Source organism: Miniopterus schreibersii (genome assembly GCF_964146895.1).
Source record: "Miniopterus schreibersii genome assembly, chromosome: 11".
Classification (NCBI taxonomy): domain Eukaryota; kingdom Metazoa; phylum Chordata; class Mammalia; order Chiroptera; family Miniopteridae; genus Miniopterus; species Miniopterus schreibersii.
Window position 1 is genome coordinate 68,245,316 of NC_138111.1, and position 14,908 is coordinate 68,260,223.

Consider the following 14,908-nt stretch of genomic DNA (forward strand, 5'->3'; position numbering starts at 1 on the left):
TCTGTTTTCCTGAATATCCATCACTCCTCCATGATGAGGGAGGTTCTTAGGGAGCTGGGCTATTAGGCCCCAAAAGTGTTGCTTAGTGCCACTGAGTGCACATGCTGTGGCCTTGTGTGGCTGAAGCTAATGGTGGCTACCCACGTGTCCCCATTAAAAGTGTTCATAAGCATTCACATGTGTGTGTTCCTGACATGCACGTGTCCTGTTTGTCCCAGAGTGTCTAACTTTCTGCACCTTACTTCCTTACCAGCTGACACACACTTCATAAATACACATCCTTGTAGGGAGGGATATAACCAGCTTTGTTAATAGTAGAAACTGCAAGTTATTTAATTTTTAAAAAATATATTTTTATTGATTTCAGAGAGGAAGGCAGAGGGAGGGAGAGAGAGAGAAACATCAATGATGAGAGACAGTCATTGATTGGCTGCCTCATGCACGCCCCTTGCTGGGTATCTAGCCGTCAACTTGGGCATGTGCCCTGACCCGTAATCGAACCTCAAGCTCCTGGATCACAGGTCAATGCTCAAGTGCTGAGCCACGCCTGCTGGGTGAAATTGCAGGTTATTTAAAAAAGCATTTCTAAAGTAATTTGTGTGAGATATTTCTAAGTATTCTATTCAGGAATCCTCTACCTTAGGAATGAATTCTCAAAAGATCATATTAACCAATGTCACCTCAATAAATTTAATAAAAATTGTAAAAAAAGAAAGTTTCTTGAAATCTTAACTGGCCAAAAGCACCAATAGAACCTGTTTCACCTAGATTAATGATACTCACGGTCAGTTGTGTGTTTTTTAATCCTTACTGAGGATATTTTTTCCATTGCTTTTCAGAGAGAGTGGGAGAGAGAGAGAGAGAGAGAGGGAGAGAGAAACATGGATGAGAGAAAGAGACATTGAATGATTGACTCCCACACACACCCCGACCAGGGCCAGGATCAAGCCTGCAACTGAGGTACATGCCCTTGGCTGAAATAGAACCCAGGACCCTTCAGTCTGTGGGCTGATACTCTCTGCACTGAGCCAAACCAACCAGGGGTCGTGGTCAATTTTAATCATGTAGCCTGTAAGGGAGACATCACCCATTCCACCCACCTCAGGTTTTCATACCCGAGCCTGGGTAAGAGAAGCAGCCTGTCTGAGACCACAGTGGTGGCCGACAAAACCAGGACCCATAGAGTTTGAGTTGCTTTCTCCCTTTCTCAGTTGCACAAACATTCAGAAAAAAATCTGCTTTTATACAAAACTCAAACAGGCCACAGGTGTGGGCTTGTCCAAAGATCTGTGGGTGTTGTGGAGGGTGTAGAGCCTGTGTTGACAGGATCCTCTCCAGACAAATTCCTCCATCCTCGGGATAATGGTCCTCCTGCCCAGAAGCCTGCCCTCATGGCTCAAGAGGAAGGAGAGAAGATTTCAACAGTCTTGTTTCTGGGTGATGAGACTGTGGGTTCCCTTCTATATTCCATGTCACTCAGACCGTACACAATGTTCACACTTTTATAACAGCTTCCACAACAAAGTCACACACACGAGGACTCCAGGGCCCATCAGAAGCCACTGTTTAAACTTCCTGTTGGACAGCAGCATACCTGGCCTGGTGTGGGACTGTCCATGGCCAACGCCCAACCTGGAGGTGGCATCCACATCTGGCAGCTACTGGCCACATGTGGCTACCAATACCTTGCACTCTGTCTGGCTGCTTTTGAGATGTGTGTAAATTTAAAATACACATCAGAGTTAGAAGGCTTCTTATGAAAAAAAAGTCTCATTGAAATTCACTATGTCAATTACATGTCAAAATAATCATATTTCTAATATACTGGGTTAAATGAAATATAGTATTAAAACAAAGTCCATCTCTTTCTTTTTTGTTTCATAATGTGGTGACCAGAAAATATAAAATTACAGATAAGGCTTGTGTTCTGTTGAGCAGTGATGCCAAGTTAGTCACATGGACCCCTCCCTCCCCTTACTTCGTTCTCTGCCCAGAACCACCACCACTGAGAGGCAGCCCTGGTCACTCCACTGGAACTATTTGTCACTTGTCTGTGCTGTATTTCTGTTCATCGTCTCACCCTACCTGACTTCCTGTCTGTTGTTTTTAGTCTCTTTCACTAAAAAGTGCTACAAGGGAGGAACTTTGCATCTACAACACTATGAACAATGTGTGGCCCCTAGTAGATGCTCAATAAATGCTTGTTGACTGAGTGCATTTATACACCAATATGACATTTAAAAAGAAAGTTGATGCGGTGCTGCTCTCCTCAGAGGGAGACTTCCAAGCTAAAAGCACAAGGTCAAAGCCAAAGGGAGTGTGGGAGGGGTGAGCTATTGCCTGCTGCATCTGCACCACCGGGACTCCTGCTCAGGGACCGTCAGGTGCGGGAGGAGCTCATTTCACCCTGACCCACGCACCCATGGACCCGTTTCCCTTTAGCCACACAGATTCAAAACCTGTTTTCTAAGGCACCGCCTTCCTGAGATATTATAACAAAGCACAACTGATAAATTTACATTTCTTTGGATCTCAAGGAAGGGCTTGAGCTAACCTTCCTGTCAGCCCACAGCTCCTGAGGAGGCGTGGGGTCTGTCTCCCTGGTTAAGGGCAATTGCCGACCCGTCCATTTCCCGCTGACCAACGAACGCTATGCTCGCGCTCTCTCCTTGAGGACGGCGGGCTCTGCGGCTGCTTTCCCCACCGTGCAGAGGGAACAGCTGTGCTGGGTGCATGGCCCCAGCAGCCCCAGGCCCCTGCTCTCCCAGCTCTCACGGAACAAGCTGTGGCCCTGCCTTTAAGGGGTAAGGTGGGAAATTTAAAATCTCAGTCCTGAGTGAGAATTCTAAGTCCAAGACTGATCTACCAAAATATTTTAAATTATGTTTTCCTGCTATAGCTAAGTATCAAAGATTGATATCATTGGAATTGGGCGGAAGCTTCCAAAGCATCCATGCCCTCACCATTGTTTGCAGATGAGGAAAATAATGTCTGGAGAGACTTTCATGAGACTGCCTCCCCCAAATTATCTTACCTATTTTTATGCAGTTGTCCATGAAAAGGGGCCACATGCTAACCTGACACGCCGAGGGGAGGCCTGCGTAGCGCACTTCCAAACCCAGAGGCCTTAAGTAACCACAAAGGATGGTCTGAAATGAAACCTTTTTAAACTAAGAGCAGTTCATGGTGGGTAGCCATGTCTTAGGCTGGATCTTCCCTGACAAATGTCAATCTTCACCTTAACCGAGCCTGTCTATTGTCTTTTGGCATCTACCATATCCTTGGAATGTCAAAGTAATTTCCCTTTTTCCGGACCCCGCAAAGCACAGGCACTGCTCTGCAGAGACCGCAAATCCCCTCATCGTTAATGAGTTGTTAACTGTTAACTATCCTGCACCCACCTAAATAAAAGAAGTGTGTGTCCATCATTTTAGTTTTTATCCAATTCTTGAGGTTTCCCCGCTCTGCTTTCTCCCGCCTCCCTAATCTGTCACCAATGGATTTCATGTAGCCCACTTGGGTCTCCTCTTTTGACTGTAATGCATAAAACAAGGCGCAAAACTGCCACTCTCAGGAGCATTAACTCAAATCATTGAGATTCTGCTTCGCCGCATGTGTCGAGAGTTTGGCTCAAAAACTCACAAAACTTCTTCACAGGTTTGAATGTTTCTTCCGTTTACACAGTCCAAGTTCAAACCTGCAAGAATTAGTTTTTCTGGGGCCTCCAAAAACTAAATTCAGGGGAACGTTTCCAGCAGGGCATTTGACTGGATGCCTGTGATCCGTGTGAAAGCCCAGATACACCCCGGCCTGGTAGGGCTTTGCCTCTGAATGGTTTCTCCACTGTAGTGCATCTCACGTCCTGCTCCACAGACACCAGTGACCATGAGACTTGATCTGCACAAGCTCAGCTTGGAAGGGGATCACTCTACACCCCAAAGTGCATATGGGTCAGTCAAAGCACACACCAACCTTGGTGCCCACCAGGATGCTCTGAGCAGTGAAACCGCCATTAACCAACAGTGTGGATGAGGCCACCATCCTCAACATTTTGACCAACCACAGCAACAAGCAGAGGCAAGATATTGCCTTCTCCTTCCAGAGAAGGGCCAAAAAGGAACTTGCTTCAGCACTGACGTCAGCCTCGTCTGGCCACCTGGAGATGGGGCCTGGGGGCCTGTTGAAACACCCGCTCAGTATGATGCTTCCAAGCCAAAGGCCTCCATGAAAGAGCTGGGGACGGACGAGGGCTCTCCCATTGAGATCCTCGCTCAAGGACCAACAGGAGCTGCAGGAAACTGACAGTCTACAGGGAAATGTAGGAGACATGATTTCCAGGGCCCCCTGTGACTTCCGCAAGCTGGTTGCCCTCGCAAAAGGCAGAAGAGCAGAGATGGCTCTGTCATGGCTCATGCCCCGACTCACCAAGATGCCCCCAGTATCTGTGATGCTGGAGTGAAGGGGAAAGGGACTGGCATTCCCAAGTGGCTCAGCATCATGACCGAGCAGAGCTTGCGTCACCTCCAGAAAGTATTTGACAGGTACAAGAGCTATAGCCCCTCTGACATGTTGAAGAGCATCGAGGAGGAGGTCCCTGGAGCCCTGGAAAATGCTCTCCTGAACCTGCCCCAGTGTATCCAGTCAGGGATGTACTGGGGGTGTATTCTGTGGACCAACCGTACTCACGGAGGGCAGGGGACTCCCGATAAGGACCGGGTCAGGATCATGGTCCCCGGCAGTGAAGCAGACGTGTTGAAAGCTGGGTGTGAGTTGAAGAGAAAGCACAGCAAGTCCCTGTACTGCTACCTCCAGAAAGACACTCAGGGGGCCCCCAGGAAGCGCTGCTGTTCCTGGGGGGGGGGGTGACAGAGCTGCGATGGCTCCAGCGTCCGGGAGTGGCGGGGCTCCACTTCCCGCTAACAATCCTGGAAACGCAGTTTGCAGCTGACAGCCGCCTTGTGCCAGTCCTGTGAATGGCATTAGCGCTGCTCCTGCCCCATCCTTATTTCAGGTGCCTCGGCATCGCCGGGCTTTCCCGTGCAGTCTCTCCTTCCGGCCAAAGAAATGAGCATTCCAAGGAGCTGGGAGTGAAATCTGTGATGTGAAACACTTTGCCTCTAGTGTACTGTGTCGTAAACAGATGAACAAACTGAATTTTTACTAAAGAAAAGAAAATCAGCACATTAATGAAAGGACTCCACGTGGAAGCGGAGGCGAGGCTAAGGAAACCGAAAAGGGATGTTGAGACGCTTGCTTGACAAGCAAAGGGCCTGAGGCTTTGCGAGAGTGGCGAGCCCGGGTGATCGGCGCAGTCAGTGGCTGCACCGAGGCTCGAGCCAGGGAGGTCTTACTGGATACTCCAAATGAAGGAAATTATTTTGCCTCCCCAAATGAGTTTTTCTCTGGAACAAAGTGTCAAGTTCAACACGCCTGATGTTAAAAACACCTTCAAAGCAGGCACAAGAGTCTCCCTCTTCACAAACCAGACCAAAGAGGTGGTCAAAGTTCTCTTTGCGTTCTCAAGGAGACTATGGCCTGAAACACAACCTGCCCAGTTTCTGTGAACACTGAAAGACACGCGGTGCTCTCTCCCCTTCTCCCTCTTTTGCAGATAAAACCATTGCCTGGACTTTTCTGGAAATAAGTTAAACAGAAGCCGGAATGACAGGTAGTGTACATGCTAACGTGTGCTGTGGGAGAGAGGACCCACAGTGGCTGGGGGAGTGGGACAGGATGGGAGAAGACGTGACCTTAGGTCGGAGCTCAGGCCCCTGCAGAGTCGCTGTAGAAAACCAGCATCCCCGGGCTTACCTGCCAGCTGAGAACTCAATGCAGACACAGTTCATCATTCACCCGCTCGCACTGCTGACCAGGTGATGAGCCATGAGAGCGCTGGGGCGGCCAGGCGCCTCTGAAAATGGTCTTCTGGTTTTGCGTAATAGGGACAGCATTTGTCTTTAAAATCCCTTACACTTGTCGTGATTCCCTCCCATGTACTCCCTGACTTCCCCATTCCATTTCAGACACGGGCACGTCCCCCTCCTGCACATGCGGACGCCTCTTCCTGCTGCGGGAGGAAAGCGACAAGTGTGCCCTCTGCAGCTCCACGGCAGCGGTCAGCATGTCATCTAGTTGGGTTACCTGTCTGGACGTCACAGGCACCTGAGTGTGTGCGTCTCCTGTGCTGACTTCGCCAGTGCCCCTGTGGAGCAGGGGAGTCAGCGTGAGTGTGCGCCCGCACTGCGGTTTATTGCTACTCTGGCGGGCCATGCAAAGTGCTTTCCTTAAAAAATGAGTTTGAATGTGTACACTTTTATGCCCATGACCTTAAGGCCCAGTCCTTACCCTCACTGCCCAGTCCATACCTTCTAGATGATGATATTCAGACACTCTATTCATAAAGTTCACACGTGACATTTTATATGGAAAGTTTCAACCTATCTTAGATGGAATGAGAGAGTGTAGCATGTGGAAAATATGACATTATATGTGACTAAAAACACTATCAGAGATATTTAAAATATTTAACTTTCATCAATAAATGGACCAAAATTAAATGGTCTCTCAGTATAAAACAAATAGATTTCACATTAAAACAGCTTCCATGCTGAAGATTTAAAAAACAAATTCTGAAGTACCACTTATTGGTGATGAAATTAAATTAAATATCTGCCTTCCCTGCCTCAGATTATTTATGAGGCACAATATCCAGACCTTGGTCTACTTTGTGTTATAAGAGTTTATACTGAGTCGGGTGCAGGATGTAACACAGCAGAGGAAAGCAGTCTGGGGTAAAAAAGGGTGGAAGACATGTACCGGCAAGGAAGGAAGGGAGGGAGGGAAGGAAGGGAGGGAGGGAGGGAGGGAGGAAGGGGTGAGGGAGGAAGGGGGGAGGGAGGAAGGAAGCAAGAAGGCGAGTAGGAGGAGGAGAAGGAGGAGGAGGAGGAGAAGGAAGAGAAGGAGGAGAAGGAAGGAAGGAAGGAAGGAAGGAAGGAAGGAAGGAAGGAAGGAAGGAAGGAAGGAAGGAAGGAAGGAAGGAAGGAAGGAAGGAAGGAAGGAAGGAAGGGAGGAAGGAGAGGAGGAGGAGGAAAAGGAGGGAAGGGGGAAGGGGGAAGGGGGAAGGGGGAAGGGGGAAGGGGGAAGGGGGAAGGGAAAAACGAGCGTGAGGCCAATATCACGTGTCAACTTGACCGGGCCATGCGGTGCCCACATATTTGGCCAGACATTACTCTGGGTGGTTCTGCAGGGATGGTTTTGGATGAGACCGACATTGAAATCAGTAGACTAAAGGGGCCCCATTGTGGGTGGGCCTCATCCGATCCGCTGAAGACCTGAGGGGAACGAAAAGCCTCACCTCCCCCAAGTAAGAAGGGTTCTCGAGCAGACGGCTTCAGACCCCTCCTGCACCATCGTCTCTCCTGGGCCTGCCGCCTGCCGCCTCGCTGCAGACTGTGGACTTGCCAGCCCACAGCCAGGGGAGCCGATTCCTTATGATGCATCTTTCTCTCCAAACACACGCCCTGTTGTCTGCTTCCCCGAGAAGCCTGACTAATGCCCCTCCCCCATTACTCCCATTTGGAGAAAGCACACGAGCTGGTGCTGAGACCCTATGAAACGCTGTTGTGACAAAAGAGAAGCGCCTCGTCCCACACACACACTCTTTATTTATGTCCAAAAGAGACCAGACTTAAAAAGTTTTAAAAGCTGAAGATAGAAACACCTTCATCATTAAGGAGGACTCTGAGGGCCTTAGTTGCCAACATGCCTGTGCCACCCACTCTCCATCTCCACATTCCCAGGGGCCTCGCAGACTTCCCAGAAGACGTCTTCAGGACAGCCTCCTCCCAACGTGGCGGACCCTTCCTTACAGAGGACCGAGGCCAGAGGCTGGGGATCCACGAGCCACCCCGCCTTGGAGTGAGTGTGGGAAATCGGGCAGCTCAGCTTCCCTGGTCCGGCACTAACCTTTCCACTCCGGGCTTCCTGTAGTTCAGGGGTGGAGACAGAGAGCAATGGTGGTAAGTCTTACAGCAAGTGTCACTCGCTTTTAACAAAACGAGCAGTCCCTACAGACTCCTCAATTTTGTCCAACATTTAGCACTTTTTTCTTAAGTATACTGTATTTTTAGAGTGGTTTTAGGTGCACACAGTCTGTCTTTATAGCACCATCTGCTGCTGCCTCTGGCCACTGCATTCTCTTCCTGTGGGGGGAGCGGTGGGGAGGAGGGAGAGGGGTGGGGCAGAAAAAGGAGTTCTCTTGGTAACTTAAATAGTAAGTGAGCATGACGGTCTTTAAACAGCAGGCACCTTTTAGGGCACAGCAGAAATAACAAAACTAAATAGGAAAATCGTTTATTTTCTGAACGCTGTATTCCCATTTAATAATTTAAAATAAATAGTCTCTGGGAATGATACCCAAGAAAAGTCGAGCAGAATAAAGTGCTAGAGACTGACGGGGTGCTCTTTTTCTGCCAGAGAGTGAGGAAGGGCCTCTCTCCCTCAGTTCATTTCTGAGGGTGGTGCAGCCCTCGGTCAGGGAGTGAGTGTGGCCTGGGTGGCAGAAGCCCAGGATGGGGGGCAGGTCAGCTCCAGGAGCACCTCGTCAACCACAGGGAGGCCCCGGCTTTACCCTGAGCGGGGCGGCAATCCTGGGGCTTCCCCACCATCACCTCAGTGCATCGCCTGTACTTCACCATTTTCCTGGGCTGGTGGGTATCCTGGGACATTCGCCCAGTGGGGCACCACATGGGATGACAGGATAGAGCACAGGGTCCGCAGGCCTGGGACCCCTGATGTCACCGTGCTGAGCAAAGGCCCTCACTCTCCTCCACGCCTGCCCCTCCTCTGTTTCAGGGAAATGCTTCTTTCTCTCTTCCCGCTTCCCTCAAGGCCTCCCCCAGCCCAACTTCTGAAACTCTAATTCTCCCTAATCCTGAAAGATCTTTCTATGGCCTATTAAATCCAGTCCCTTTTTCCTGGATGATGGCACAGGTTTACAAATTAGGAGAGTCTGAATGCCACATTCAGCTACACCTTGGAGACTGAAATGAGAGGCATGGTCCGTGTCCCAGGGGCACCTTAGGTCCGAGAGCCACATCGGTTGGGGCATTTGGGGACACGTCTGAGCCCCAGCGTCACTGGTTTTGAAAATCCTGGAGACATTTTCCAAAGGGATGGGGGGCTCACAAATGCTGACATCCACAAACATTCAAACACTCACTAAACTGCTGCTACAAGTGATGCTGACCACACCAGGTTACATCTGCCTGGATGACAACTGCTCCATCTGCAGAGAGAGAGGAAAGAGTTCAGCCACAAAACCTCGATGTGGAAACCACCTAAGTGTCCACTGACCGATGGTGGGTAAAACCATGAGGTACAGACATACAACGGAGCATCACACAGCCTTCAAAGAGAAGGGAACCCTGCCCCTGCTGCAGCACGCGGGCACCCGGAGGGCATTATGCTCTGAAAATCAGCCAGTCGCAGCATGACCAGCACCTCATGTCCCACTTACGTGAGGGCCCTAGAGTAGCCACATTCATAGCAGCAGAAAGTGGAATGGTGAATGCCAGGGGCTGGGAGAGGGGGTCGCAGAGCTGCTGTTCAATGGATATAAAGTGCTGGCTCTGCAGGAGAAAGTGCTAGAGACTGTGCCTGTGGCAGTGACAGGCACTTGGCATTTGTGAAGAGGGTAGTTCTCATGTTAAGTGTGCCTATCACAATAAAATAAAAATTTAAAAATAAATACAATGGATTGTATAAATAATAAAAATAGTAAAGAAAGCAAGAGTTCGGCCATGACAGTCCTCCCAAGACAGGAGGACCAGCTGAAAGGCCCTGCAAGGCACCATGAGGAACGTCTGAGCTTGAGAATGCCTCCTAACTTCTCGGTTGGTTGGAGAAGAACTTTTCATGCTGGGTCAGAACCCCTTTCTCCTCCTTCCAGGAGTTGATGACCACCCTCTGCTCTCAGGCATGGGCCCACGTGGCACGGACCCTGCTCCTAGCCCAGGGCAGGCCGGGGCTGTGCTGAAGCCCCATGCGCAACCACCGCCCTGGCCACAGGAGAGGTCCGGGAGGGCGTGTGCCAGCCTCGCAGGACGGGCAGAGTCCCTGCTCCCACTCTGGCAGGAGCCCTGAGGATGCTCCCCTCTCCCTGAAACCTGAGGGGAGCTGCCTTCTCACAGCAAGGGCAGGGAGGGGCCGGCTCCCTGCAGGAAGGCTCTCAGAGGCCAGGAGCCAAACTCCAGGGTGCTGCCCAACTCGAGGGCGCCACCTACCGCTGCATCAGCCCCTTCTCAGCAGCTTGAGCCAATGGACTCCCCATGGGATTGAGGTTTCTGTCACTTGTAGCCTGATTTCTGATAGGTTTTACTAAAAATCACATTTTAATTCAGACAGACAGAACATGAGGGTATGTGTCATATTTGCTGATAAATTACTAAATGCAATTTTTTACATCGGTCATTTATATGAGATGAAACAGTAATAGCTCTCTTGTTCAGTCTGTATCTTTTCCATCAAGTATCTTTTGACCAGACTGTCACGACAAATTAAATATTGTCCCTTGGTGTGTCCCAGTTACTCAGGGTACAACGTATACGCTACTTGTGAGGGATGCTCCTTCCAAAGTATCGCAATCCGTGTAAAGTACCCTGGATCCTTGGCGGGGGGAAAGGAGAAGAAATTAACAAAAGCCTTTGAGCCTGTGGATGGAGGCATTTTCTTTTCCTTCTTTTGTCTCAGAAAGAGCTACGTTAACTGACATTGATTTATTACAACCCAGGAGTTAAGAATCATGTTTTTAGTATGTTTGAGATTCATAAAGATGAGTATTATTCTTAGTCTTCTTTTCCTGTATGTACATTATTTCAAAGTAGTACTAAGAGTGGTACCAAAAAAAAGAAAATTATGAAAAGTTAAACCTAGAATTTTCAATTGCACTCATCTTAAAAAACACTTGAAAAGATTAATATTACACTTTCTTGGAAATCTTAGAAACCACATTTTTAAAATACTGCAATGAGCCCTGGCCAGTGTGGCTCAGTGGTAAGGGCATGGGCCTGCCCACCAAAGGGTCATGGGTTCGACTTTGGGTCAAGGTACGTATCTGAGTTGCAGGTTCGATCCCTGGCCCCAGCCGGGGCTCGTGTGGGAGGCATCCAATCGATGTGTCTGTCTCATATCAATGTTTCTCGCTCTCTCCCCCCTGCCTCCTCCTTCCCACTCTCTCTGAAAATCAATGAAAAAAATATCCTTGGGTGAGGATTAACCAAAAAATACTGCGGTGAATAAAATATATCATCGTAAGCAGATGTACAATTTAATCCTGGAGAAAATAATTAAAACTAAGGTTTCTCCAATAAAGGGGAGAAATAACAATAGGAGATCATAGCATAGTTACATGCTAATTACCACCTTCTGAACAATGTGGATGTGCTTAACATGTATTCATTGACAATATGAACCTCTGAGATTTAAAAATCACAAACCCGTCAACGTTGCAAATTCATAAATGTAGAGGTAAATACCTAGAAATAAGTAAATTTTAAGAACTGAAGCCTTTCAGTGTTTACAGGTCAACCCAAATGTTAAGTAGAAATTGTACGGCAAATAAATTGACAATACTACTAGTTTCCACTAAATTTCTCCATAATATGGCTGTCTGGAGTTGCATTTGTACAGATACTTCCTACAATCACATGGGTACCCCAGAGACTAGGACGAATCACTCTACAGCAGCCAACATCATCGACAGAGAATTTTAAATATTGATAGCATTCATCTGTTTCAAAGAGTGTTGTTTTGCCCTGGCCGGTTCTGGCTCCATGGTTAGAGCATCGGCTCATGGACTGAAGGGTCTCGGGTTCGATACTGGTCAAGGGCATGTACCTCGGTGGCAGGCTCTATCCCCAGCCCCAGTTGGGGCCCATGCAGGGGGCAACCAATCAATGTCTCTCTCTCTCCCCCTTCCACTCTCTCTGAAGAGCAATGGGAAAAATATCCTCCGGCGAGAATTAAAAAACAACAAGAAGAAACAAAAGGGGTGTTGCCTGTATATGGTTCAAAAACATGCCAAAGCAGATGATGGGTCAGTAAAGTCAGCCCAACAGCCTTCGGCTCGAAGAGCGTAGCATATTTCCCTAGCACCACTGATGAGCATCTCTGAGAGCATTTCTCTTTCACTTTCTCCCTTCTCCCTCCAAAGAGTCATACCATTCTGTTTCCAGGGTTGCAGTCAGAATCGATGGTTTGTTGGTGGCCATATCTGGAAACAGTGATTGAAAATCTCTGCAGCAATTCTGGACATGTTTGGACTGCACACTCTACTCTGGCACTTTCAAAGAACATTTCTGCACTGTTACTTTCTTGTTCAACAGGGGCACCGTCGCCCTGAAATTCATTCACATGCTGTGCCATCACAAACTCATGTCTTTCCCTTGATAAAGGTTCTGCTAGAACATCAGCTAAAGTTTTCTGAACCTGGCTTTTCTTCTGTGACATGGTCCCATTGAGGTGACAGTCAAAACCTATGTTCCCAGGAAGCTGGAATCTCTGGTCCTGAGGTCCAAAGGGTCCCAAAATTTCATCCGGCCATACTAGTCAAAAGAATATATTGGGAGGTGTAGTGGCCACATGGGACTCATCAGAACCCGAAGATCTTGCAGTTGAAAAGGCTTTGGGACCAACAACCCTTTTAACTAAAGAGTAAACTCCTGGGAGATGGGAAACCAGTCTGGCTCTGTCACAGAGCACATTGGCATTTCTAGTGGAAAGAGCAGATGCAAAATATCTTTCCTTCCGTGAAGTTAGTCTGGTCACCACCGCTGCCTCCAGTTGTTCCAGACCCTGACTCTTCCCACCATCAAGGGGAGACATTTTCAATGACGTTTCCACTCGTCTGAAGTGAAACATAAATGGAAATTGAAAGTTAAACTTGCATTTTTCTATATTCCTGTTTCTGAATGCTTCACCGGAAAACACATTTTTTGCTAATTGTGGCGGGAAAATAAAGAGTAGAGTGGCCTCGTGTTGCTCCTGCAAGCTCTTGGCCTGTCAGTAGGTCAATTTTTGCTAGAAGAAAGTCACCTCTGTGTCTCCTGTTACCTCAGAGCTTTTGTTGCCCATGCCGTGAAAAATCTTTGTGGTCCCTAAGAAAGGAAACAGAGTTCCAGTTAAAATTTGCAATGAAACATAAGAATTAACAATCCACGGTTTTGAAGCCTTACAATATGTTCTCATTCTCAACCTTTGTGCACCATCTTAAAATCCAGTTTCTTTCTGGGTCCTGTAAGAACAAGGTTGCCACTGTGAAATTTTACACCACATTTTAAGGGTCCTACATATGCTCCCAAGTACAATGGCCCAAGTCCCCCCTAAGTTCTTCTTCCATTAAGTACGTCTCTGAGCCTGGAGTCCAACGTCCCCATCAGGGCACACACATGGGCACCAGGGAAGATGGGCAGTGCATACACGTTAGTCATAGAAAGGAAACCAGTTTCTCAGAGGACCACTTGAAATCTTAAAACTTATTTGTTGGCCCTAACCAGTTTTGCTCAGTGGTCAGAGCATCGGTGCTCAGACTGAAGGGCCCCGGGTTCAATTCCGGCCAAGGGCAGGTACCTCAGTTGCAGGCTCGGCCCCCGTTAGAGGCGTGTGCAGGAGGGAACCAATTGATGTCTCTGTCACATCGATGTCTCTCTCTCCCCCCCTCCCACTCTCTCTGAAAAGCGATAGAAAAATATCCTTGGTGAGGATTAAAAAGCAAACAAAACTTATCTGTTGAACTCACTGGTTGTCTCTTTACATCAGTGCTAGAATTTCATTAAGGCTAGAACGTCACCTCTTCTGCGGGGATTCCGTTTGTCACGTGGTGACAAGAACAGCATGGCTTATGTTTCTTGCGTGGATTCTCACAGGAGCCCAGTCCAACTGTAAGCTCAGTAATTATTTTGGCCTTTATCGTTGGCATCTTTGCAGTCTCCTTTTGCTTGGTCCTATTTTATTTGTTTTTTATATTATTATATTTTATTTTATTTTATCTCATTATTTTATTATTTTATCACTATTATTTGGAATCCTCACCCGAGGATATTTCTCCATTGCTTTTCAGAAAGAGCAGAAGGGACAGGGAGGGCGAAACACGGATGTGAGAGAAACACATCGACTGGTTGCCTCCTGCACACACCCCGACTGGGGCCCGGGATGGAGCCTGCACCGGAGGAACGTGCCCTTGACTGGGAATCGAACCCAGGACCCTTCAGTCCATGGGCCAACGCTCTAACCACTGAGACAAACTGGATAGGGCAGATGTTATATTTTTTAAGTTGACTATTCTGTTCAGCATATGTTTTGATATAAACCATCTATGCGCTTTTAAAAGGCTATATGAAAAAAAGTTTTAATTCTTTTCCAAGGAAAATGACCAAACCAGCTGGGTGGATAAAGTATACGCCTTTGAGACTTTGCCCGAAGAATGTGTCCTCCACTGCATAAAATCTCTCTCGTTTACTGATCACTACAAACATGTAGAGTGCAGAGCACTCTTGTCGCACATGAGTACGGAGGAAACCTGAAAGAGCGTCCTTCTTGTCCACTCCCACTGGGAGCCCGCTGGAAGCCGTCATGGTTTCTCGGGGTGCATGCGTGTGACCCTATGACACTCCTCCACACTGGCGTTTCCCAAACTACCAACTGAAAGCCCAAATGTCCACCAACAGGAGAACGGTTAAGCCAAGCTGCTGTCTTCACACAAGGAAATACTACTCGCAACAAAAATGATCAAACGTCATGTAGCACAAAGAAGTCAGACACAAAGGGCCGTGGGCTGTGGCTCGGCTGACACCGAGTTCTAGGGCAGGAAACCACCCACGCAGCAGTTGTGGAGATCAGGTTAGTGGGGGCC

At 48.2% G+C, this 14,908-nt stretch overlaps 2 pseudogenes across 2 annotated transcripts; one reads left to right on the forward strand and one right to left on the reverse strand.

Annotated features, from left to right (window-relative positions):
* Nucleotides 1–3,885: 3,885 nt before the first annotated feature.
* Nucleotides 3,886–10,313, forward strand: LOC308563594 (annexin A2 pseudogene; annotated as a pseudogene). Its single transcript has 3 exons — nt 3,886–4,765; nt 6,024–6,115; nt 10,191–10,313. The product of its transcript is annotated as an annexin A2 pseudogene (transcript).
* Nucleotides 10,314–11,633: 1,320 nt separating this feature from the next.
* On the reverse strand, nt 11,634–12,882 carry LOC308563595 (cobalamin trafficking protein CblD pseudogene; annotated as a pseudogene). Its single transcript has 2 exons — nt 12,076–12,882; nt 11,634–11,827 (listed from the first exon to the last, which is right to left on the reverse strand). The product of its transcript is annotated as a cobalamin trafficking protein CblD pseudogene (transcript).
* Between the last annotated feature and the right edge of the window lie 2,026 nt (nt 12,883–14,908).